At 39.9% G+C, this 26,302-nt stretch overlaps 1 protein-coding gene across 1 annotated transcript in view; it reads left to right on the top strand.

The window, feature by feature from the left end:
* The window catches only part of ODAD2 (outer dynein arm docking complex subunit 2), a 1,637,397-nt gene that overhangs the window by 1,530,501 nt on the left and 80,594 nt on the right, over positions 1–26,302 (top strand). The window lies entirely within an intron of this gene.

The raw sequence follows: 26,302 nt of genomic DNA, 5'->3' as shown, positions 1-26,302 counted from the left end.
GAGAGAGTATCGCTTTGGACTAACTCCTCCTTTCTAGCCAAAGTTGTATCAGATTTCAATATTAATCAGTCCATTGACCTGCCAGTTTTCTTCCCAAACTTCTCTAACAAAGGAGAATTGTGTCCTCATTTATTGGATGTACTTAGACAATTGCATATTTACTTAGGACTAAATCATTCCAGAAATCAGACCAATTGTTCCTGTCCTTTTCATGAACAAAGTTAGGCAAATCAGTTTCTAAAGTCATGTTGGCAAAATGGTTGAGAGACTGCATTTCCTTTGTCTATCAACAAAATAAAATGTGTTTAACAACTAAAGTCAAGGCACATTCAACCAACTCACTTGCCACTTCCATAGCCTTTCATTCGAGAGCTTCTTTGGATGACATTTACGAAGCAGCTAATTGGGCTACCCCTCATACCTTTATCACTCATTACAAATTGGGCATGGTCTCCAAGGGGAGAGCATCCTTTTGCTCAATGGTGCTCAGGAATATCCTTCCATAAGGCCTCCCAGGACATAAAGTAACTAGAGACTCTGTCCCATCCGTCATGAATGAATGAAGATTGACAACATCAGATAAAAAAGTTCTGTTCTTACCATAACAATTCATCTGTGTTATTGCTCTTCATTCATTCATGACATCCCACCCTACTACTCCCCCTCCAAAGGCTCCTGGAGGTTCAGGTTTGGCCTGATTTTGTGATAGGGCATTTGCTCAGACAAAGCCTCAGTTTTCTTATTCTTACGGGCAAACTTGATCTGAGGAGATGAGGAGAGGGGCACTGTGGGTAACCTTAGCTCAAGAGTTTCTGGCTGGCATGAGTTTGTTATATCAGCTGAGTTGGTTCTGAGGACTGAACCAAAAACCATCTGTCATGAATGAATGAAGATCGATAACACCGATGGAACGTTATGGTAAAAACATAACTTCTTTTTCTAAAAATATAAAAAATAAATAGAACAAAATAACTCATCCATGAAAAAATGCTTGATTCAACCAAAAAGGTGGCCTGCTAAGTGATAAACAATACACATTTCAACCAAAATATAATGTCCAGACTGCCATTTTGACTTTATCCTGTTGGAGAACAGTCTATTAACTGAAGTTATTTTTGTGGATTTAAAAATAACCTTTAAAACTGTTTATCACAACCTTTTACTAGACAATCATATGGACTATGGATTCTCTCAGGAACATTTCACATGGTTTACCGCAACCTTTTACTAAATAAACATATGGACCACAGATTTTCCCAGGAATTGAAAATCTGATATAGATGTTTTTTAGCTAACAGATCATTCTTAGTTAACTGGTCATAATGACTCCTTTACCCTGCCTCCTCTGACCACTGCTCTTTAGATCTCAAGTGCCTTAACTCCCCTTACTCTAATCTCCCTTTTCTCACTCTGTCTCAAACCCTTGCCCTCCAGTACACCATATTTCCTGCTAAAGAGAAAAGAAAATAAGGAAAAAGAATAGAATTATGGTTTCTCTTACTGTTTTTTTTTTTGTAGTTTTTCATGCCTCCTATTATCCTTGTTCTGCTGGGCCTATTCTAACAGCAACACACGTTTTCCCCTCATACACCTTTCCTGAATCTATCTCCTACCCTCCCATCTTCACCCCCCCCTTTTTAGAAGGTTCCTAACAGACCCAAGTCATCTTTTGGTGCTATTTTCAAATTTGTGCAGCTTCCTCACTTAATGGACGCTCTCCTAGCCTTGCCATGTGTGCTTCCTGGTTGGTTTTACCTTTACACAGTTTACTAGTCTACTGCAATGATTAAACTCTGTATACTTATCTAAAGTTTTACATATTTCCAAGTAGTTAAACCACTGCTGTTATTTGCAGATGTATTGAACTGTGTCAAGGACTGTGCACTTGAAAGTCAGCGGTACCTCTGTGTTAATTTGTATTTTGCTGTATGTAATTAATGTGCTGGTAATTTTGGCACGCAAGGGTTTATGAATGGGTTTTGCATGTTTTTTCATTTCTTTTATTGCACTGTGATTTAAAACTGTGTTAAATTGCATTTGTGATCTTCTGCTCATCAGTAATGTGCAATGACTTGTTGATCAGTGCTGTTTAGGGTTCATATCCTCGAACTGGCTGATATTTAAATTGTTGCTCTTCCTAATCCTGATGCTGCGTACCGGTCTTTTTCCACTTTGTCTTTCTCTTCCACCATTTTAACCTCCTTCTTGTACCTTTCTCATTTACAAGTCTTCATTCCGACAGTGCCGAACCAACATATGCAACATTTTTTACAGCATCTGATGCACTGTCGATGGCTATACTGCCCGGGCCTTAGTTAACCCGTGTTTCTAACTATCCACTACTCTCTTAATCTTGCAATCCTTATCTTCTTATCTCTGTCTTCATTCTTTTCTCCTAATTTCTCCTCTGGTAACCATAGCTTTTACTTTTATCTTACATATTTGCATCAACTACCTTCCGCTGTCATATCTTAACTTTCTCTCCCTATCCTACATTATTATTCAACTGCTAAGCTACTTACTTCCTGTACTCAATCCTCTCTTTTGTAATCTGCCACTTTCTATTGTGATTTATTATCTAAAACTAAAAAGCACTCCTTCGTAACAGAGTCTTCAAGCTTACTTGTAATTGTATTTTTTCTTTTTTTCAGAGCAAAGCTCGGGAACGAGTTGATGCTCCCTCTATCTATTGGCCTGAATAAACTGACCAATATTTTGTAGTCACCACCTCTGTAAATTGGGAACCATTCCAGGCTCCATCCAGACCTTTAAACAGGCTGAGTTCTCCCTATTCTTAGCAATGTATGTGCTATTGATTCCTATTAGTCTTTGGTGTATGTGTTTCCATTTTTTATTTCAATGTTTGTACAGAAATAAAGTTGCTGCTGCATTTAGTTAATAAGTCTGTACTTTGGACTTAGCTGGCTTGCACACATACTATAGGACTCTGAGGGTGTTTGTTAACCCCTTTTTTCTCTTTTCCCCTTGTCTGGATGCCCCTTTACTGTAATACTTGTTTTCTCTAATCTTTGCCCATTAGATGTCAGTGTAACTGCACAAGATTTCAGCTCTCAACCTTAGCCCATTTCTACACCTTTCCTGTGACTCCTTTACCCTACCTGCTCTGACCACTGCTCTTTGGAGCTTGAGTGCCTTAACTCCCCTTACTCTAATCTCCCTTTTCTCGCTCTTTTTCTCAAACCCCTGCCCTCCAGTATAGGATATTTCCTGCTAAAGATAAAATAAAATAAAGGAAAAAGAATAGAATCACATTGTCTCTTACTGATTTTTTTTTGTAGTTTTTTGTGCCTCCCATTAACCTTGTTTTGCTGGGTAAGTCACTCAGTTTGCCATTACTACGCTCGGGCTCACTTCTCTCCCCTACTCTACCCCCATTCCCACCCACCCCTGACATTTCCTTTATTGTCTTGGGTACCACGCCACTCACCAAAGGTTCCAACCCTCTTTTTCTCTTCCTCCAATCCCCCTCCTCCCTGATCTTGACCCTCCTCCACCCTTATCACCACCTGTTAACTCTACTGTTTTAACTTCTCCCTCACTTACACACACTCTAACACCATCTACTTCTCCTTTTACTATATAAACTTTCAACTTCCTTCTTACTTTCTTTTACATCATTATCTCAACCACTACCTCACTAACCTAGTATTCACCATGTCACATCTCTCCCTCCTACTAGCACTGCTAACTACTTTCACACTATCTTTTACTACATCTCCTCTTATAATTTTCCTCTAAAGCCCAACTTCTTCTCACCCACCTCTACCTACCCACCAGTTTCCCCTCAACTTCCTCATTCTTTCTTAGCATCATCACTCAACACTCTCTCCAAAACCTTACCTCTTAACACAAAACTTAGGACAGTTAAACTGACCCAATCTAAAGGAGAACTCACACACTTTATACTATTTATTTCTAAGCCTCAACCTATCCCTACACTCCTATCCTTTGTACTTGAAGGTGACAATACACCCCAACCCTGGCCCTAGTCTGCCCTCACCGTCTGGTGGTATCTCCATACAATCCACCACTTCCCTCTCCCATATCCCACCAAAACACATCTCCTTTTACGCCATGAACCTGAGAAGCTTAGTAAACAAAACTACTGAATTCCATTCTTGAATCTCTCAACACTCTCCTAACATCATATCCTTAGTGAGACTTGGCTTAAACCTCACATCCAGATAAAGACATCCTTTCTCCGGTTATATTAAGACTAGATCGAACCAAAAAAAGAGGAGGTGGCGTGGCTATTATGTACACTGAAAACCTAACACTAACCCCTCTAGTATCCCCCTCCCCTCCTCACTGTCTTGCAGAACTTCTTTTAGCTAACTGTAAAATTAATCCCCACACCTCTTTTTACATTGCTGCAATCCACATTCCACCTGGTGACATCACAGTACTGGAAATATTCTTTCCTCTCTCTCATCTAACCTCCATAATGAGACTATAATCATGGGAGATGTCAACATCAACTGGTCAGCTCTTACCACATTATCCCCTTCCACCTCCATTGACTTATATGGTTTCATTCAACTCACAACTACACCTCCTTATACCACTAAATCCACTACCCATTTATCTATACTGGACTGGACTGGATCCTAGTATTACATCCGCATAAATATCACTTTCCTGAAACCCTTCCTGTAACCCTCAGTGACCACTGCCCAACCAAAGTCCTCTGTTTTTGACCACACGTACTCAGACCCCATACAATCAAAGCATGCTGAAATCTAAATAACTTTGACCCTAATGAACTTAACAGGCAACTATCAGCTATCAACTGGTCCTTTCTCAGACAGCTACAACTTAATGAAGCTGTCACAGAATTTAATAATATATTTCATGACATACTCAATTCCCTTGTCCCTATTCGTTATGTCAGAATACAATCTACCATTTCTCCTTAGATAACTACCTCTACTCACTCCCCTATGTCTCAAAGGGACAAAAATTGGAAGCTCTGGACCAAAACCAAATTGCCCTGTCTCCTATAACAATATAGACATCTTCGTAACCTTTCTAAGAAAGCAATAATCAATGACAAGGGGAAACTATTACTGTGAAGTACAGGCCAACACTAAGGGACTCTGGCTAACAAAGTTCGCAGATGACTGCAAACTGGGAGCCATTATTGAATCCCCAAATGATGTGGATATTCTACAAAAGGGCCTTACAGAAACAGATGCTTGGTGCCAGAACCATGGTCTCAAGCTTAATGCCAAGAAATGTATAGTTATCCCCTTTGGAAAAAAAACATGTACCCATGAATTACCACATAGGTGGCAGTACACTAAACACCGAAAGTGTGATGAGAGACTTAGGGGCACAGGTGGACAGTGGTCTCACCTTCGATAACCTCATCGCCACAACAGTCAGGAAATCCTTCTATGTGGCACACCTCATCATTAAGGGCTTTTCATCCAGAAAAAAGGAAGTCATTGTCCCAGTGTACTCATCCCTCTTTAGAACCATTATAGAGTACAACGCCCCGTTTGGTATGTACCTCACAAGACATCTGCAACAGCTGGAAAGGCCGCAGAAATACCTCACTAAAAGAATAACAGGCCTAAAGCAGATGCCCTATGCTGACCATCTAAAAGAACTCCAGCTATACTATGTGGCATATCATCTACTCAGAGGCGATCATTGCTTAACATACAAGGCCATGTCAAACCCTGAGCTGTTGGACATGTTCCACTTAAAGAAATCCCAATCCTTCAGATTCACACGCTCCAGGGATCTAAACCTTGTCATCACAATGAACAAAACATGTTGGAGGGATAGGTTCCTGACCCAGAGACTCCTCATACACTGGAATGGACTGTCCATACATGCGCCTCCTTGACCCTCTTCATAAGGAACCTTGACGATTGGATGGGAGATAGGAAATTCACCTCGGTGATCATGTCAGGGGTCCAGGGAAGTAAATATTGTTGGAAGAAATATCCGGGGAATTGTTTGGCTAGGCTTGTATAGGCACTAGGGCCGATAGCCTAGTACCAACCTATGAACCTATAATCCCCCTAAAACACACCTACATAACCGTAAGAAACTATAGCATGTAATTAATTAAATTCTTCATCCTGGTAACCCATCTACTCCTCAGCCAAGCCCCCTCTATCACTCCTCTCCAAACTGCTACTAACTTTAACTCTTACTTTATAGACTCTGTCACTAAACTTACCAACCATCCAAACTCCAAATCCACCCCACCCTCCACCCCTCTCATTCCCTTTAACACCTCCTCTGCTTTCTGCTTAAAAACTGTATCTACCAGTTATATTAAATCTCTGCTCCTTAAGCTTAAACCTTGTTTTCCCTCTATAGATGGACTCCCTCTACTCTTTCTCCATCTAGCTGCCAACTCCCTAGCCCTACCCATCTCTATTCTTATCAATTGTTCTATTACTGAAGCTAAAGTCCCTGACATATGGAAAAATTCTACACTCTTCCCATCCATAAATGAAGTAATTCCACTGAACTATCCAACTATAGACCCATAGCAATTCTTTCACCCCTCTCCAAGATCTTGGAGAAATGTGTTCACAAACAAATCCTACAACAACTCAAGAGAACCTAATCACCCCTACCCAACAAGGCTTTTGTCCTTGTCATAGTACCTACACTGTTCTCATCTCCTTCATACACACCATTTCTCAAGCCAGAGACCAGAATAAACTAGTCTCCTGTCTCTTTCTTGACCTCTCTAAGGCATTTGACACCGTCTCTCACCCCCTACTGTTAGACAAACTCTCTCTATTAAACCTATCTACCACCACTGTCTCATGGTTCTCCAGTTATCTCAGCAACCATTTTCAATCTGTTAAATAGTGCTCTCCTATCTCCCCTGAACTCCCTATACAGATGAGAGTTCCCCAAGGATCAGTTCTTGGACCACTGCTATTTAATAATTTTACCAATCAATTATCTACTTCTACCCCATACTCTTCACTAGTCCAGTATGCAGATGACTCCACAGTTATAACCATTGCTGATACCCTCCCTGAGCTTCATACTAAAACACAGGATGCCTTTTTGTCTATTGAAAATTGGCTTAACCTAAACCTTCTAATCTTAAATCCAAAGAAGACCAAACTCGTACTCTTTATACCAAAACCTATGTCCCACCTGAAATCATCTTTCACCATCTCTTCCCACAATAACATACCCATCTCAGTAGAAAGCCATACCAAACTTCATGTTGTAAGTAATATTAAGAAAACCCATCAAAAGCTTGGTCTCCTTTACAGAAACCAAAACTTTCTCTCAAGTACAGCTAAAACAGCTCTATCACATGCCTCCCTATTACCAACTCTTCTCTATGGCTCTCAAATTCTCACCAACTTACAGGCCACACTTATTTCTAAACTAGAGTCTACTTACTACAAGGTAGCTAAATTTGCATCTAAACTAAGATACTCCACTCATCACTGCTGAGCACTCAGAAAACTGAACTGGCGTGAATTCCCCCATAACCTCCTCCTCTGTCAGCTTCTGATAATTCACTCTATACTATACCAGCCCACTTTCTGCCTCAGCATCATATCTATCATCTACCCTTACACCCCTGCTAGATCACTTTGGAGCACCGAACAACATCTCCTCACTATTCATAAACCCAAGATCAACATAGGAAAAAAACTTTATTGCTGTTACCCTGCTGAGATCTGGAATAAACTACCACTAGACATATGACACATTAGGCCCAAATCCAAATTCAGTAAGGCAGTAAAAACTTACTTAAAGAAAAATAAACTATGCCAGTGCTATCTCCCTCCTGACTGACCCATCTCTCTAATGTATCCATTTCTCTCTTCTTGCTACTACTTCAGTAAAACTCTACCTGTTTACTATTTCTTTTTATTGTAACACTGCTTTCCACCTTTTTTATCTCTCTTCTTCTAACCTACACTCTTAAACGTCTCTTCTTTCCATACTTGACCATATCTTCCTCTATTTCACAGCCAGTTTAATTTGTTCTGGTATATAACTTTCAATTGTTAATAGACTATTCTGTATTATTCCTTGTACTCTCCTCTGTACCACCTCATGCTGAAATGTTGATTCTATTTGCTATGTATGTTAACTTGTTATTCTTTATGTTTATGTGATATATTTTTGTATCATTATAAGTCAACTTAATTTGTATGTATTTACTGTAGAGCTTTACCCCCGGGGTCTCCACTGAAAAAGGGCTCTGTCCAAGTTGGACTAACCCAGTCAACAAATGTCAAATAAAACAAATAATTCCAGCTTGGCAACAGACTCCATATCAAATGGCATTCCTCAGGGCTATGTACTATACCCACTGATGTTAAGTTGTCCAATCTCACCTTCGTTCTTGCTGGATGGGTTTGGAGCAGATCCTTGGCTCCAATTCGGCCACTTACTATAGCTCAAGAGCTTTTTACTGGCTCGAGGCTACCCCTTATCCCAGAATGCCCAGCGCCAGCTACCCAGATCTAATTTGCCGCTTCAGCTGCGAGGTTGCGTCAATACTGGCTCAGGCTTAGTATAACTTTTTTCTCTTCTTAAAATTCAGTAATTTGTTTGAAAAGTAGTATTTTCTTCACTATTTTATAGTAGTTTGTAAGTTATTTAGTCCTAAACCCCTTATCTCTTCCTTTGCTGTGTTTTTTTGTGCTGTGTTGGCCATCGCACCTTAGTCGCTAGGCCTTCTGTTTGTTTACCCGAACTCGTTTAAGTTAGAGAGTCCCCCTCCCCGTTAAGGACACCAGTTTAAGTTAGAGGCTCTCCTTTTAAGGTTTTTATCAATATAATTTTTATTATTGTAGTGTGTCTGTTTGTGTGGTACTTTCTACTTTTTTTCTTAGTATGCCCAAGGAAGTTAAAACCTAAGGGTTCAAAAAGTGTGACTCATGCTTAGTTGTGTTTATTGCTTGGGGGCTCTGCACCTGCAGGACTCTTGTGCTATTTGTCATGCCTTTAGTCCAAGGGTCCTGCAGGAGTGGAAAAACAAGCTTATCCTCCGTGGATTATTAAAACAGGATTCTCCGGCTAAAGCATCTCAGCCAGTGAAACCTTTGAAACCAGTCAAGCCATTGGCTCCATCTTTGGAACCGACCTGTGAGCTTGACAAACCAAGTGTGTCGGTGCCGGCTGGCACCGACAAGACTACCCCTCTGTCGGCTCCAACTGTTACTTCGGAGCCATCTCGTTGCCACAAAAGAGCTAGGTCTCCTTCTTTGGAGTTAATTCGCTCGGTGCCACAATCACCATTACTCCAAAGCAAGTCCAGTCATCGCTCATCTTCCCACTCCTCTCGATCCTCAAGGTTATCAGATCAGGATGTGGAGAGAGTGGTCAGCAGGTTGCTTAAGTCACAGGCCCTTGCTAAAATTCTTTTGAGCCCACCTCATCAGGCTTCAGCTCCATCTGCTTTGGTTTCGATTCCTCCTCCGACTATACTTAGTTCGGAGCCGGAGTCCATAGTGATTCCTTCGGCTCCGATGACATCCTCATTGGCTCCGACATTGGCTCTGATTACCTCGATTCATCCTCCCATCGAGGTATCTGAGCGCCAAGTTCTCTCGTCGGCTCCAAGGGGGGAAGTGGCATCGGACCCTTGTCCGACCCCGTTCTCCCTCTCGGACCGTTGGTTCAGTTGAGCTTGGTTCCCACATCAGCCTCGGAGCCGTCGCCCTTGGTGCAGGGTGGTATTCCTGTCTCTTTACAGCTGGAGCCCTCCTTGTGTCGAGACCCTGATGCCTTCGAGGTCATGCGGAGAGTGCTGTCCCCATAGACTGCTCCACTATCGGTTCCATCGGCTCCGTCCCCCTCAGTGCCTGTGACAACCTCTGCTCCTCCTCCAGCCCCAAAGCGTAGGGGAACCTATGCCCCAGGACACCCCATTGGGTGAACCCTCTTCTTCTGAAGACTCCCCAGAGCATTCTGGGCAGCCTATCTGGAAGAAAAAGTGCAAGAGGAAGCATCTAGACTCCCCTGAGTCTGTCACCTCAGATACAGACCTGGATGAATCAGAGGGGTCCCCAAGGTTCCCCCTCTGAAGATGCTTCCTTTTCGGACATCCTTGACATTCTCAGGCAGAGGTGTAGCTGACTTCCCTAGCCCCCTCCGAGGGCGAGTCTGTATACCTGGAAGCATTTGGTTCCCGACCTTCCACCTCCTGGGTGTATCTGCCTTTTGATCCACTTATGTCGGTAGTGTCTCAAAAGGCTTGGTCAGCTCCAGATTCCATGGAACCTGTCCCGAGGAGACCCAATAAATTCATCACAGCTCCCCAAGACAAACAATTTTTAACTAAAGGTGTCCCAGTTGATGCCATGGTGATAGCAGCAGCCACAAAGAGAGAGTTAGCTGAAACCTCCACATCTGTCCATCCACTGAATAAAGACTCTTGTACTATGGACAGATATGGGAAGTGAATGTTTTCATCAGCGACCTTCTCCCTTAGGTCCCTGAATTATCTTTCCTATTTTAATAGGCTTCAGAGGGATCTCCTAAAAGAGCTTGGAGATACCCTACAAGATCCTACAGCTGAGGGAGCTTCAGCCAAGGTAGCTACCCAGCTTGTGACTCTTATTTCAATAGACAACTCCTCCATGAGGCTTATTTCATATGCAGTCGATGGAGCGAGTAGAGCTGCAGGAGCAGGAGTAGCTCTTAGGAGACATTCTTGGCTGCGGCTATGTCAGTTTGCAGAACCTTTCAGAGCATCCTTCACCAATAGCCCCTTTGATGACTCCTCTCTCTTTGTGCCTCGGGTGAAAGACATGCTTACCAGGTGCCAGCAGGAAGGCAAGACGCTCTCTGATGTCAGAGCCCATTTTTCCACTCCTACCAGACCATATCCAAAAGGTCAGAAGGGTGGAAAGATGTGGTTTCAAAAATCCCAGGGACCCTTGCTTGATGCACATGGTGAATTTTCCCCCAGGGGCAGAGGGGGAAATAATAACAATGGCAGAAGCCACCCTCATGGCAGAGAGGGTCAGCAAAATCAGGTGACAGAGATGCATTCTCTTCCAAACCATATCAACATCCCTGAAGGGATGCCCGACTGCTCAACTCTGGAGGCAGTCGGGGAAAGGCTTTCATTGTACCCAACCACCTGGCAAAATATTACAAAAGACAAATGGGTACTAGCCATTATATCCGGAGGTTGCAAGATTCCCTTTCATCAACCCCCTTTTGTTTCAAAGAAATCCATCCCAGATTTTCCACCCAATCTAAGGGATAAGGCAGTCACAGAAGTTTCAAGACTGCTAGAAAAAAGAGCCATCCAGGAAGTCCCCGCAGACCAAGTAGGATCTGGAACTTACTCAAGAATCTTTTTAGTGCCCAAAAAGACAGGGGACTGGAGACCAATTCTGGATCTCAGCAGGTTAAACAAATCTGTACAAAAAGAAAATTTCTGGATGGTGACACTGCAGTCCATTCTCCCCTTTCTGGGTCAGGACAATTGGATGTGCTCCATAGATCTTCAGGACCCGTACTATCATATAAAAATGGACAGACGGTCCAGGAGGTTCAGGCTAGGGGCCAGTCATTACCAATTCAGAGCTCTTCTCTTTGGTCTCACCATAGCCCCCAGGGTGTTCACCAAATGCATGGCAGTAGTCATGGCTCACCTGAGACGTCATGTTTTCCAGATGTTTCCTTATCTGGACGACTGGCTCCTCACTGCTACCACCAGGCAACAACTTATAGAAGCAAAAGATTACACCATCACATCCTGTGCTCAACTAGGCATCACAGTAAACTTCAAAATTTCTGCCTTGTTGCCCTGTCAATCTATTACATACATAGGAGCAGAGCTAAACACAAGAAAAATGATTGTAAAATTGCCACAGGAAAGAGTTTCCATTATTTGAAAACAGGTGTCATTTCTCCTAAGGAGCAAACAAATTCAAGTCAAATATGTTCTTCAAGTTCTGGGGTCCATGGCAGCAGCTATTCTTCTAGTTCCCTTAGCACGCTTTCACATGAGAATCCTTCAGTGGCTTCTTTTCACATAATGGTCCTTCCAGGAATTACCCATGTCTCACATGATGCTAATTACGGAATCTTGCAAAAGACACCTTTCCTGGTGGATGGTCTCCCCACTAGTTACTCAGGGCAGACCTTTCATGGAACCCCATCCGGTCGCTACAGTGACCACGGACGCTTCCCTGATAGGATGGGGGGGCATTATCTAGGGAAGACATTCCAAGGCACTTGGCAAACTCACGAGTACCACTTGCACATCAACGTCCTGGAAATGAGAGCGGTGCTCCTAGCATTGCAAGCTCTTCAAGACTCTCTATCCCTGCCAGGACTATTGCAATACAGACGGACAATATGTCAGTGGTTTTGTACATCAACAAACAGGACGGAACTACGTCTTACCCCTTGTGCCGAGAGGCCCTCAGACTGTGGCAATGGGCAATTTCCTCCCAACGTTTTCTGATAGCAATGCATATCCCTGGGATATCCAACATAATAGCGGACAGGCTCAGCAGGGCTATCCTCATGCCTCATGAGTGGTTTCTGAAACAGGAAATTGTGGATCTTATTTTCCACAAATGGGGCCAGCCTTGTTGCAATCTCTTTGCCTCGCCCCTCAACAACAAATGCAGTAGCTACTTCTCCCGTGTTCCTCCTCCAGGTCAGACACCCAGGGGTGCTCTAGTCCACGATTGGCCTCAGGGACTCTCTTATGCATTTCCCCCCTTCTCCATAATTCCAAAAGTCATTCAGAAAGCGAAATCGTTGGGTTGCAAAATGATCCTCATTGCTCCCTATTGGCCTCGACAGATTTGGTTTCCATTCCTTCACCCCCACCTTCTAGCCCAGCCTTGGATTCTGGACCCAGTAATGGACCTCTTGATCCATCAATCAGGCAGGCTACACCAACCCCTCCAATCTCTCAAGCTCACAGCTTGGTTACTCCACTTCCAATGCATGATATTATTGTTTCCTCCCATAAGACAAATACAAGTAAAGTGCTAACAAATGGAAAAGATTCTCTTACTGGGCAGAATACAGGAATTTAGATCCTTTTACAGCTGCTGTACATGAGATTTTGGATTTCCTAGCAGAACTGTTTCATTCTGGTGCAGCGGCTGCTACCATCAGAGTACAACTGGCTGCCATTTTAAATTTCCATGTCAGAGTTTCTAACTCCTGCATAATGTCTCACAAACCCTGTAAGGCCTTCATGAAAGGTACATCTCTACTTAGACCCCCCAGTGAAAGAGCCACTTCCATCTTTGGATCTCAATTTGGTTCTTGCCTCCTTGATACTACCACCCTTTGAACCAGAAGCATCATGTTCCTTGAAGTTTCTCTCTTGGAAAACTCTTTTCTTGGTCGCTATTACTTCTGCCAGACGTGTTTCAAAACTTCATGCACTATGTGTTCACCCTCCATACCTAGTTTTTCACAAAGACAGGGTTTCCTTGAGAACTAACCCATCTTTTCTACCTAAAGTTTGTTCAGACCATAATTTGAATCAATCCATTGAACTCCCTGTCTTTTTCCCTAATCATTCCAACAAGGCAGAATACAGATTACACCAAATGGATGTGCGTAGACAACTGCGTTTCTATCTCCATTGAACTAAAGAAATGAGAAAATCAGATCAGCTGTTCCTTTCATTTGCTAACAACAAAAAAGGCCTTCCAGTTTCTAAAGTAACATTGTCAAAATGGTTATCGGACACTATAGTCAATACCTACCACTTGCGACAAGAAAATCTTCCAACAAAACCCAAAGATCATTCAACCAGGTCAGTAGCTACTTCAGTAGCATTTCAATCTGGATTGCCCATATATTCAGTTTGTGCAGCAGCTACTTGGGCAGATCCTCATACATTCATTTCTCATTACGAAGTAGATGTGGTCTCCCAAGGCAGAACGTCCTTTGGCTCCACGGTTCTGAAGAGTCTGTTCCAATGAGCCACCCAGGATTGAGGTGCTAGGAACGCTATCCCATCCAGAAAGAATGAATGCAAGATTGCATAACTTAACATAAAGAAGTTATGTACCTACCGTAACGTTCCATGTTAGTTGTCCTTCATCTCGCCTTCCTTTTTGCGCCCGACCCTCCTTCCCCCTTCCTCGAGGATTGAGAGGAGTTTCTCAATGGTTTCACTGGCTAATTTGTTTTGTTATTAGTTGCTTCTCAACCAAATCATGACAATTAACTGTATATCCAGATTTATTAATGGATTATCTTCTATAATTATGTCTAGTGTGAGTTATCTCAAATGAGATCTGGGTAGCTGGCACTGGGCATTCTGGGATAAGGGGTAGCCTCGAGCCAGTAAAGAGCTCTTGAGCTATAGTAAGTGGCCGAGTCAGAGCCGAGGATTGGCTCCAAACCCATCCAGCAAGAAGGAAGGCGAGATGAAGGACAACTAACATGGAATGTTATGGTAGGTACAGAACTTCTTTTTCTTTTCACTCTATATAAATAGCCTTCCATGAAAATTGACTCACCTAAGCTTTGCCATGTATGCAGATGTCATATTTACAGACACACATAATTTCGCACTTCAATTAGGAACAGGAGTACAAAGCATTCTATATTCAGCTTAGAACTGGCTTGCTAATAACAAATTAGCTATCAGCATTAGTAAATCTACAGTGAAGTTTTTGGGTACTGCCAGAAAATTAACTAATATTTCTGCACTTTGTAGTGCTGATCCATTAGATTATTTACTTCCTTTTATCAGTCAATTAATATGTCTGGCCATACTATTAGCTGAAACACTTTCATTTTAGAAAGACAGAGAACATACTACAACAACTTAAGATGGCCTGCAATATTTCACATGTACTTTCCTCAAAGGCATGGCATGCTATAGCCATCAACGTTTAATCTTAGGAAGTGAATACACTTTATCTGTTATTGCCCCTCTTTCAGGGCACAAATAGACAGTATTACAATAACAAAAAATAAGATTCTAAGATTTATCAACTGTGTTAGTGCCACAGAACACCAATTCACTTCACTTGTACTCATCTTTTCTCCACTCTCTGTAGATTTATTGACATGCATGCCTTGAACAGACAAGCTGGTTTTGATCATAATTCCATATGTTATTGTATCCATTTTGTTTCTCAGTTGTTGGTTGCCTTTGTAATTGCCACATGGCTCAGTTAGTGGCAGAAAAGGGGGTTGTAAAAGTCTGCCTACCTGATTGTCAAACAGCAAGCAATTAAAACTGCATACATGTATAAATAAATAAATAAGTAAATAAATGATACAGTTTTCTGTTTCTTTTATGTTAAACTGCATTACTTTTCATTAAACCTTTATGATAGTTCTGCATTTAATTTGATAGAAACAGATAGCCAGCAAACTTGCACTTTTCCAGATTATGTAAATTCCAAAAATCAGTAAAAGTAGAGTTGTGCTGGCATAGCCAGATTTTCATCTAACTTTAACGTCTGTCCTGACACAAAGGTGTGCGAATTACTGCCACTATGGAAAGCAACAGTGTTGGATTCTGAATGAAGTTTATGATATAAATTAAAGCAGACCACTGCATAACAGAAAATATGTTCACATTAAGTAGCCTCATAATTTTGCTACAATAACTCTAACCTAAACACCTGAAATTCTGTTCTTAACTAAAATGTGAAATGGTATTGAATTTGATGTAATGTACTATACTATTTCTGAATTTTATTAATACTTAAAAAAACTGAATAGCTTATATCAACAAAAAATGATTGCCCGAGTTGGATCACTACCTCATTTAAAAGGCTGAAGAGTGATGTAAAACTGCAAAAAGTAATAGCTTTATTGCCTACAAATGTTCTGGCATGGTGTGATAGCTTTTATGGTTATTTCATTATTTCTTTGCCAGATGTGAAAGAAAAAATGTAGTGTCATTTCGCTTTGGAGTCTGTTATACTTTAAAGTATAATAGTGACATATCATAAAGCAAACAAATTGCATTGAGAGCAATAAAAAATCATATTGAATACCAGTGTCATAGAGTAGATCACAGAACTGAATGAGGCTGTTTACTCTAAGCTTTGTGACTCTTCAAAGAAGTCAGGTTTAAATCATATCCAGTGATGACATTAATTATTTCCGTTCTATAGCTGCATGGGTATATTATACTTCTGAGAGGAAATAAAAGCATAAGGTCAGTCATTTTCTGCATGTGACTTCCTTTCCCATGTCTCCCGCCATGTTCCCAGTATGTCAGCGATTTCAATTTTATGTGGTAATTTCCAAGCAGAGTCAATGTTAAATTTGTTTGCTTTGTTTACTACCTGTCCAGGTGAGTTTTACCTGTGTGTATGTGTGTTTATATATATATATGTATTGCAATGTATGTGTGTGTGTGTCTATATGTGTGTATATATGTGTATATATATATATATATATATATGTATTGCAATGTATGTGTGTGTGTGTCTATATGTGTGTATATATGTATATATATATATATATATATATATATATATATATATATATATATATATATATATATATCTTAGTTATTCATTTATGTTTCCAAACAAAAGAATATGGGGCATATATAACCTACTGTGGTGAATAGGAATATAAGAAGTATCAACTAGTGATGTTACGGTAAAAAAATTGACTATTAACTATACATCACTTTCTCAGAATGCACTGTTAGTAAATTTAAACACCTGACTGTGCCATATGCTGCATAAAAATAGTAAAACATTGACTCCAAGAAAAATGGATTGTCTTGAAAATGTATTGCTTCTGAGCTTACTGTTATGTAATATAATTATATCTTCATTAAACGTTAAACTGGCAGTGTCCACCTAGAATTCTGTGATAAAATGACATCTTCAGGGTGGAAGAATCCTTAGAAGTTCAGTCTCATGAAGCATTTGATTAAAACTTAACAACTGCTTGCAAACTTACTACTGAATTATCCTGCCTCCTCCAGAAACTAAGACCTTATGAGACTGATTACATTTCCTGGACACTTATACAAGCTATAACACATTATTGCTGTACCTGCCTTGCTACCTGACCTACACTGCTATGCATCTCTACGATTCTGAAGTATCCTCCTGCCTTTAAATATATGCATATATGTTTGTTTTGTTTCTTTGTTTGTGTGTATCTGGATTAAAAGGATAAAGGACATCCAGACAATGCCCTTTTATCTGAGTTCTGATTTTAAAATGAAACAGACTTCAAGGGCAGAATTCATGTCTTCTTTTTTCCATGAGTGGCAAACCCCAGACAGGTAGTTTTTCCCTGCTATTGTAAAATGCACATCGTCACTATCAATCAAACTTCCTACTACTGGAATAAACATTATCATAACTGTTTTGAATTGTATGAAGATGGAAAATTTTCACTGATTAACTGTCAAGCTTGAGAGGAAACTCCCTCAAATATTTTCATTGCTCAAAAATTTGTAAGAAGTAAATTACATAGAGTATGCAGAAAAGTGAAGTGCTTATGTGAAGCACTAATGAAAATGTACCACTATTTTTTATTTTATCTAGTTTCACAGAGTGTGGCTAGATATGCATATCAGACAAATTTTGCAAATATGTAAAAAATGCTTTTGAGAAACATAACTAGCCAATGAAGCCACTTATATGTACAGTAAAATGTCAGTTAACCAGCACCCATGGGGATTGGTAGATGCTGGATTACTGTAGTTTCTGGTTGTTTGAGAGTTGCTATTAAAAATAAGCCGGACTAATACTGTACCCTGTACTATTTGTTTGGTTTGACTTGTTCTCAGGTTGGGGAGAGAGGGAATTTATTCCCATCTTCCTTTTTAAAACTCTAAAAATTGTACTGTATTTCTTCTTCTTTTTTTCTTTTTTTGCTGGTTGCTTGAGTTCCTGTTGACTGAGAATTTACTGTATAGTGACATGATGACTATACCTGAATGACAACGAGAGATATGTGCTGAATGTACAAATGTGGTAGCATTTCCCAGAGATCAGGTTACTGAAGGGGATGTACAGTAATTGAGAGCAGCCTGATTTTGGCTGAATATTCGGAGTTTTACTAGTGCACTGAGTTACATTCCAGAGTCCTGTGGAGTGGACTTGGGGATTCTTAGATAAGTGTAACTGCAGAAGTCAGTAGGAGCATTATGAGATCAGAAGGAAACCTGGGTGTTCATTATTTCTGGAGAGACTAGAAAAGGAGTATTCTGGTGTAAAGAAAGATGTTTGTTATTACTGTTAACCTAGAAAGACTGGAAGATATTGCTAATACAATGTGCTTGTACACTACTGTCTCTAAGCTGGACAGCCTGCAGGAGTGTTATCATGAGCAGCTTATTAATTTCTTGTAAGTACTGCTAACACGAAATGAGAACTGTGTCTCATGTTTTTTTTACCTTCCCCAGTCTAAAGGTGGGCACTTTCTTCGTTTCTGTAGATCTGAAAAATAATTCTTAATTTAACTTTAAGAACTAACAACAGAGAGATTAATTTGTTGCACATTCCAGTCTGCCTTTGTCATTATAAAGTGCATGCATGACTGTGTATGTATGTGTGTGTGTGTGTGTGTGTGTGTGTGTGTGTGTATATATATATATATATATATATATATATATATACACACACATATTTGTATCTATTTCTATATCTGTCTATAGACAGATATAGATATCTACAAATATTTAAAATAAAATCCCAAAATAAAGCTTCACAAAAAGGATGCACTTAGAAAAAACATGTAGTACAGAAAACAGCCCCACACTACACCATAGTGAGGTAGAAGGTGCATTTATTCAGGTTACCACTGCACAGGATGAGAGCAGCAAATCAGGTTTCACTTCATGAATGGTGTTTCTTCACTGCATCACGGTGTGGTGTTGTGGACTGCTTTATGTACTAGTGTATATATGTGTATGTGTGTTTGTGGGATAATATGTGTGTGTGTGTGTGTGTGTGTGTGTGTGTGTCTGCTGTTTTTTGGCATGTTCAAACTTGTTGATCCTGTTTTATTGAGTCCTGACCAAACAACAGCTTGTAATATGAAGACAGAGACTCTAAAACGAGTATGATTTTTTTATTTTGCCATGGTTTGAAGATTTACAACATGATAAAACTATATGTACCTGTATATAAATGAAAATATTAGACATTTATTTAGTTATTTATTTATATCTCTTTTATTAACTATGTGAGAAGGCTGGTCAATAAAGCCTTTTCAGTTATGACCCGAGCACAGGAAAAAAATGTTATATAACAAAATAAGTTACAAGGCACTATGAGATTTCAGTTTAGTAAAGTTAACAATGAATACAGTTTCAGAATTTTTATTCAAATGACCCCATGTGCAAAAATGGGGAAAGAGGAGCTGTGGATGGGGGTGTATATTAGAACATCGAAGACTCAGAATCTCGAATCACACAAGATCAAACACTAAACCTCGAAAGCTCAAAATTCTGAAAACAGAAACCCTATAGTTGGCCCATGCAAAGTTACACAACCTGACGCCACTGGGAAATGTGAAGAATGTCTGCTACGAACCACTGTTCAATAGCAGGGTAAGCAAGACACATAACATCGGAGTGTTATACGTGAATTATTACCTCCACTGCGATGCAATCTCAGAGTTGGCATATTTAAGTGGGGGGCACAGACCCCCCACATAAGAAATAGTTTGTAGATTGTTTCTGTGTTTTAGTAGTAAATAATGTAAATATTTTGTTGTTTGTAGATAGTGTGTATGTAGTGTGGTTATTGTTGTGTGCTAGTATGCTGGTTTTGTTTTTAATATTTACTTTTTGTTGAGCTGAGTAGAGTACTTAATGTTTGTTTGTAGGGTAGTGACATTAGGTGGCTGAGTTGTGTTCCCTCAGTTTAAGAGGCATGGTGTTTGGTATGTTATCTTAGGTGAGCAGATGGCCAAGTGTTTGTTTCTATCTTCCGTTTTTGAAATTATGCGCTTTCGGGGTTTTATGCATTCGATGTTCCATGTTTGATGTGTGCTTCGACACTTTCGTCTTTCGATGTTCCGATATAAACCCGTGGATGGATAGATAGATAGATCCACTACCTATTAATATTTTCTGCACAAATTTACACCCTATTAAAATTTTCTAAACAAATCTACATATATACATAAAGGCATTTTACAATATTTGTTTTACAACTTTATGATTTGCTGTTTAACATCTGGTTTATAGCATAGCTTTTTATTTATCTCTAACTTACATTCATTGAATTTGGTCAGGTGCTCCTTCAACCTTGTTGCAAATATCTTCAAAAAACACTGTATTCTAACATTCGAAGATGATTCCATAAATCTGGTCCAGTTTTGAAAAAAGCTCTTGCACCTATAGCCAGGCCAATGTGTAGGATAACTGTGTTACTCCCTCACTAAAGTTTTATTTGAATTGATGTAGCTGTTCTCTACTAGCTAGTTTAGCCCTTTGGGATAGGCATTGACCCAGAATTAGAATTCTGAATATATGTAGGTGTTTTGAAGAGTAACATGGTCCTATTTTGGATTGTAAGCCAGTTAAGTTTATTTAGTAAGTCACAGTGAGGAGTACCCGGAGCTGCCAAGAAGATGAATCAGAATATTTTATTTTCTGTTATTTCTAATATGTGCGAGTTTGTTCCAAAATGAAGGACAATTATTGTAAGACTTTGCTAAAGTTAATTTTGAATGGGGTAGAGCAGGTGAGTTAATCTGTAACATACACATACATATGTATGTATTACATGAAGTACTACAGTTATGGTCCAAACTCAGGGAAATGAGAGGGATGTTAAGCACCCTTGTAATGTCACAATGATGTGTAACAAACTTTTGCTAAGTGACCCTCACCGTTAAGCTTCAGTCTTGCACTATAGCACTAACAGGGGTCATATGCCACACAAAAGAATGGCAGGAAGTGCAAGTAGAGCGCTCTCCAAAAAAGATGAATGAAGTGTCTAATGGCTTTTAAGGATTTCTGAGCTATCCAGTGCTTTTCTGTGGTGGCTGCTGTCTGAGTGGTAAGCATGTTACTGCCTTCAAAACTGTAAAACACTTTGTACTATAAAGTAAGAGGAAAAAAGTGCACTTAGGAGCATGTAAAGCTCCATGCTTTACTAACAGTTATGACTGAGTATCTCTGATTGTAACCAACTTATGTGTTCTCAACATGGATGTCAAGATTCACCCCCAGAGCTTTCCTCTTGATATAAATCAGCTGTGTCTCTTACACTAAACAAACTGGTTGTAATCAGAGAGCCAGTAATAAAAATGCTCAGTCTCTGTTTTTTATCTCTTTTTTATATGTATGCACATAAGTATGTATTTATATATATGCCTGTGTGTGCGTGCACGTGCATGATGAAGTCTCCATTGGCAGAGACAAAAGCTCTTAATTTTTAGTTTCATAATAAAGGAGTGTGAACCTGGCGGTGCCTGGATCATTTTTTTTTTTTTTTTACATTTTACTGGCGTTTTTTTTTTTTTTTTTGTGTTTGGACTTTGGATTTACCTTCCAGAAGAAGGCCTAGATTTACCTTCCACAAGAAGGCCAGAGAAAATCATCTCACCTCCCACAGACTGGAACTGGTGAATTGAGACCATCAAGCCTGATTCCATTGTTGCTGCAGCTGCCTTTAAAAAAACTCCAGTGCCACATGTTCCTTCTGTCTCCCGGATAAAGAATCAAGGGTTATTGACAACTCTGGAAAGCATCTTATCACATCCTCAGTGTTTTTCCTGAAGGATATAAATTACCTTTCTCATATGTTAAGATTCCAGTGAGACTTGGGAGATGAAATGAGCCCATCATTAGATGACCACCAGCTGAACAGCGTAAACTTGAACTACCGTCACAGATGACAACAATGTCATCGGCTGTAAACCTCACCATGAGACCTGCACACAGATACAGTTGATGGTATGTCTCGGGGAGAAAGCACCAGTATTGTTCTTCACTGCCATGCCTGACTGCTTTTGAATGAATTAACTAAGGGCACTAAAGTGATCTCCACTAATGCCCCTTCTGTGAATCTGCTCTTTTTTGCTCAAATATTAAGGCTCACCTGAGTAACAATAAGAAATACAAAATCTTTTTTGTTGCTGATGTCAAGCTCCAGACTCTACAACACACTGTCTTTAGGATGCAATAGAGATGGTCTCAACTAGGGTTTAGCAAGACCAACATGCAGCGAAACAGTGATCTGAAAGAAACCTTGGGGGGCAGCACTCTAATCACTGAGGCCCTGCCTGACTATCCATCTTGGGGTAATCAAGGGGTATATGTACTTCCAGTTGAAGGCGAGACTAGCCATCACTAAGGACAACTAGATAAGAACAGTGTTATCCAGAGACTATTTGAATTCCCTTCCCTAACCCCACTCTTTTTCTGTCTCCTTGACAGACACCTCATCCCATCAGATGACTCTAGCAAAAAGAGTTCTTAAATCTCATAAATATAGGAGTCATCCTCAAGGTCCCACCAGAACATAAAGGACTGGGTTATTACTCCAGGCTTTTTTAGGTACTCAAAATGACAAACAACCACAGTCTCATACTAGATTTGAGTGATCTAAATTAATTTATTCCACAACATAACTTTTAAGTGGTCACAGTGCAACCTGTTTTTCCCTCTCTGTCACAGGGAGACTGGATGGGCTCTTTAGACCTCCAAGATACCTGTCTACACAAAAAATGGGGGCTGTCACAGTGGTTAAGGTCTTTACCTCACAGGCAAAAGATACGCGGTCTGATTCTCACCTTTGTAAAAAAGAAATTGGCTAGGCTTAAAATGCCCAGAAGGGCAGCTGGCCTAATACTTAACTATTCCAAGGCATCCAGGAAGTCCTTCACATCTAGGTAGGAGGCAGCCATCAGCAATTCTGGAGTCTTCTGTCTAGTCTCATCTCAGTGTCCATGGTGTTCTCCAAATGTATGCCCAAAGTTGCAATGCAGAAAAAGCTGCAGATGACGAAGGTGTTTCCTTACATGGAGAACTACACAATGTTACATCATGTAACAGGTTAATTTCTGCTTTGAAATCCCTTCTGAGTCTTTTTCAGAATGTGAGAATTACAGTGAACACTGTAAAGTCCCAGATGAAGCTCTCTCAAAAGTTGACTTTTATAAGATGCACAGTAGACACTCTTCTAGAGAACCCTTCCTCCCATAACAGTAGCTTCCATTACAGAATTTAGTATCTGAGATTATTCAGATACAGACAGCCACAGTTTTAACTGTGTTTAATAACTTAGGGTGTGATGAAAGCAACTAAGTATGCGGTCCCTTTTACCAGACTGTACATTAGAGTTCTATAGAACTTGAAAGTCATGGTAGCAGATGCTGAAACACATCACGTTAAGATTTCAAGGGCTTGAAGAACTCTGTGCTTCAAAAATTTAAGCACTTCCTTTAATTACTCTGTTGAGTTTAAGTCTTGCAAAATTGTAATTACACAACTTTTTGTATAATTCTTCTTTCATTTAGAGGATTGAGTGATCACATTGGACTTTATATGTTTGGATTTGGGTAAAGCATACAAGATGCATATATTAAGACCCATGAAAAAGTGTTGGGGCAGTTAGGTGATCTTATGCCTGCTGTTAGTGCTGATGAGAACCATAGACAAGTGATGAGCTTTTGAAGTGAGAGAGAGAGATTGAGTTATGGAAGTAGTAAGGCACCAGATGAAAATGGTGTTCAGGATCAGCTTGAATCATCTGGTGATAATTCCAGTAAGCTTTTGAAGGAATGATATGACATGACGTTGCCTTTAGAGCAGTGAGAGACAGATTTGTCAAACAACATAGGGAAGCTAAGCAGAGCAGAGGACAAATTGTTTATAATTAGAAAGATAAGGTAAGAATGTTCAGTCAGAAGGTTTTGACTGTCCGGAATTTGTTAAAAAACAAAATTGCACAATGGACGTTTTTCTAAAATATTATTGGGAAAAGAGAGGATATAAACTGTTGCCACCATTGGATGACTGAGTTTATGAATTTCTGAGCATGATCTGGGGGTAGTTTGTACAATAATATGAAACGATATATATGACCAGCAATGGAGGAGCCTTTTTGAAGACTACTATTTGCTGCAAATGGTATATATATATATATATATATATATATATATATATATATATATATATATATATATATGTGGGTTTTTTTTAGCATTTTTAAAGATGTGTTGGTGATGCAGAATATGGTTTAGGCTATCATTCTCAGTAGGTATTAAGGTATCTGCCATAGAGGGACTCAAATGCAAGACTTACCTCAGATATTGGACATGTGAGTAAGAAATCTTTAGAAGAAGAGCCATGGAAATGTAGTGAATGTCATGAAATTGCTGAACTGGACCAGAACTGGGAACAAAAGGAAGACCATGTGGAAGCTGGTACTGTGGTTCCATGTGCAGTGGGAGAGTGCACATTAGGAAGAGAACATTACCTATGCCACATTAAGAGAATTGGAATGAAAAAGTCGATTATGATTTTAAATCTGAATTTGGTGGGGAGGGACAAAAACACATTTCAAACATTGGTTAGCTTTTGTCTGAAGTATAAAACGACACCTAGATAGCATCATAGATAGAATTATCACCTGGTTAAATCTACACAAAGACATATCTTAAAAGTTGGCTGACATTTTTAGTAGGATAGCAGTGTCTATGTGTTTTTTTTAAAGTATGCAAGACTATTTTATGCAAAATACCAATGACAATTTTTTTAACATGTTTATTGAATTATCACTTAAGACAAAGGCAAACATACTTTTATATAAAAGAAAACAAACTATCTTAACATGTTCACAGTTACAAACATTATACATTACATACATTCTTCTATGCAATTATCATCACTCCAACATTACATAAATTGCTTAATTCCTGCCTTCCTTTAAACGCACTCCTCCTCCAAAATACTATGCTGCATGTATTGTTCTCACAATTTCCATTTTTTCTATGTAATCTGCTCCTACCCTTTTCTAAAGATCACCACTTTCAGTTCTTTTATCTCTGTTACAAAATTCACTACTTCAAATACAGTTGGTTTAGACTTTGATTTCCTTTTTTCTAGTAATTGCTTTTTTCACAGCCACCAGAATTAAACATAACAAGGTCTTACTATGTCTAGGCAATTCAGATCCTGTATCCCAGCAAAAAAAAAAAATAATAATAATTCCCTTAGTTACATCCATTTGCCCACCCAGTATTTATGACAGACTACTCTGTAGGGAATTTTTAAAATCTGCCAACTCATTAAACTCCCAAAACATATGATGTTAAGTTGTCTATCTCGCCTTCATTCTTGCTGTTTGGGATCGGAGCCGATCCTCGGCTCTGACACGGCCATCTTCAATAGCTCGAGAGCTGTTTACTGGCTCGAGGCTACCCCTTATCCCATGATGCCTAGCGATAGCTACCCAGATCTCGTTTGCCACTTCAGCTGTGAGGTGTGTTGTTTTCTGGCTCAAGCTTGTATTTTCAAACTTTTTGTGTAGAAATATATTCCTATACTTCATAGAACTATTAGATAATTTACCTTTTCTTAGTTTTATTTACTAGTGTTGTTGTTGAGTTCCTTGTTCTCCTTTAGTCCCTTTTAGTAGAACTTGTTTAAGTTAGAGAGTTCTCCCCTCCCCCACTCCCTTTCCAAGGAAGCTGTTTAACTTAGAGGCTCTCCTTTCCTCTGTTTTTTTTTTTTTTTAAAAAAAAAAAAAAAAAAAAAAGGGAGTTTGTTTTATATATTTGTTACATAGTCGGTTGTTGACTAGAGTAGAAATTGTTTTCTATCTGTGTTTCTCTTCTGGTGCTTGGTTGATATGTCTAAAGAAGCTAAAGTTTCTGGATTTAGAAAGTGTGACTCTTGCTGTCAGAAAATGTCTCTGACAGACGGGCACACTAGTTGCATTTATTGTGTGGGTGCTGTTCACCTGCAGGACTCTTGTTCTATCTGCCATGCCTTTAGTCCAAGAGTCCTGCAGGAACGGAAGAACAAATTGATCCTTAGGGGTCTGTTAAAACCTCAGGATTCACTGGCAAAGAGTTCACAGCCAATGAAATCCCCAAAATCCTCTAAACCATCGGCTCCACCTTCGGAGCTGACCCCGGTACAGGATTTACCCAGTATGTCGGTTCCAGCTGGCACCGACAAGACAACCCCTCTGTCAGCTCCAACGAATGTTTCAGAGCCATCTCAGAGCCATAAAAGGCTGAGGTCCCCTTCCTTACAAGTCAGTTCATTCGGCTCCTGGCTCTCCATTATTGCAAAGTGAACGTAGCCACTGCTCTTCACACTCCTCTCAATCCTCTAGGCTGTCGGATCATGATGTGGAGTGAGTAGTAA

Source organism: Protopterus annectens, chromosome 3.part1 (genome assembly GCF_019279795.1).
Source record: "Protopterus annectens isolate FY-2018-M chromosome 3.part1, PAN1.0, whole genome shotgun sequence".
In the NCBI taxonomy this organism is placed as follows: Eukaryota; Metazoa; Chordata; order Ceratodontiformes; family Protopteridae; genus Protopterus; species Protopterus annectens.
Note: the sequence above shows the minus strand (reverse complement) of the source record. Positions and strands in the feature narration are given on the sequence as shown.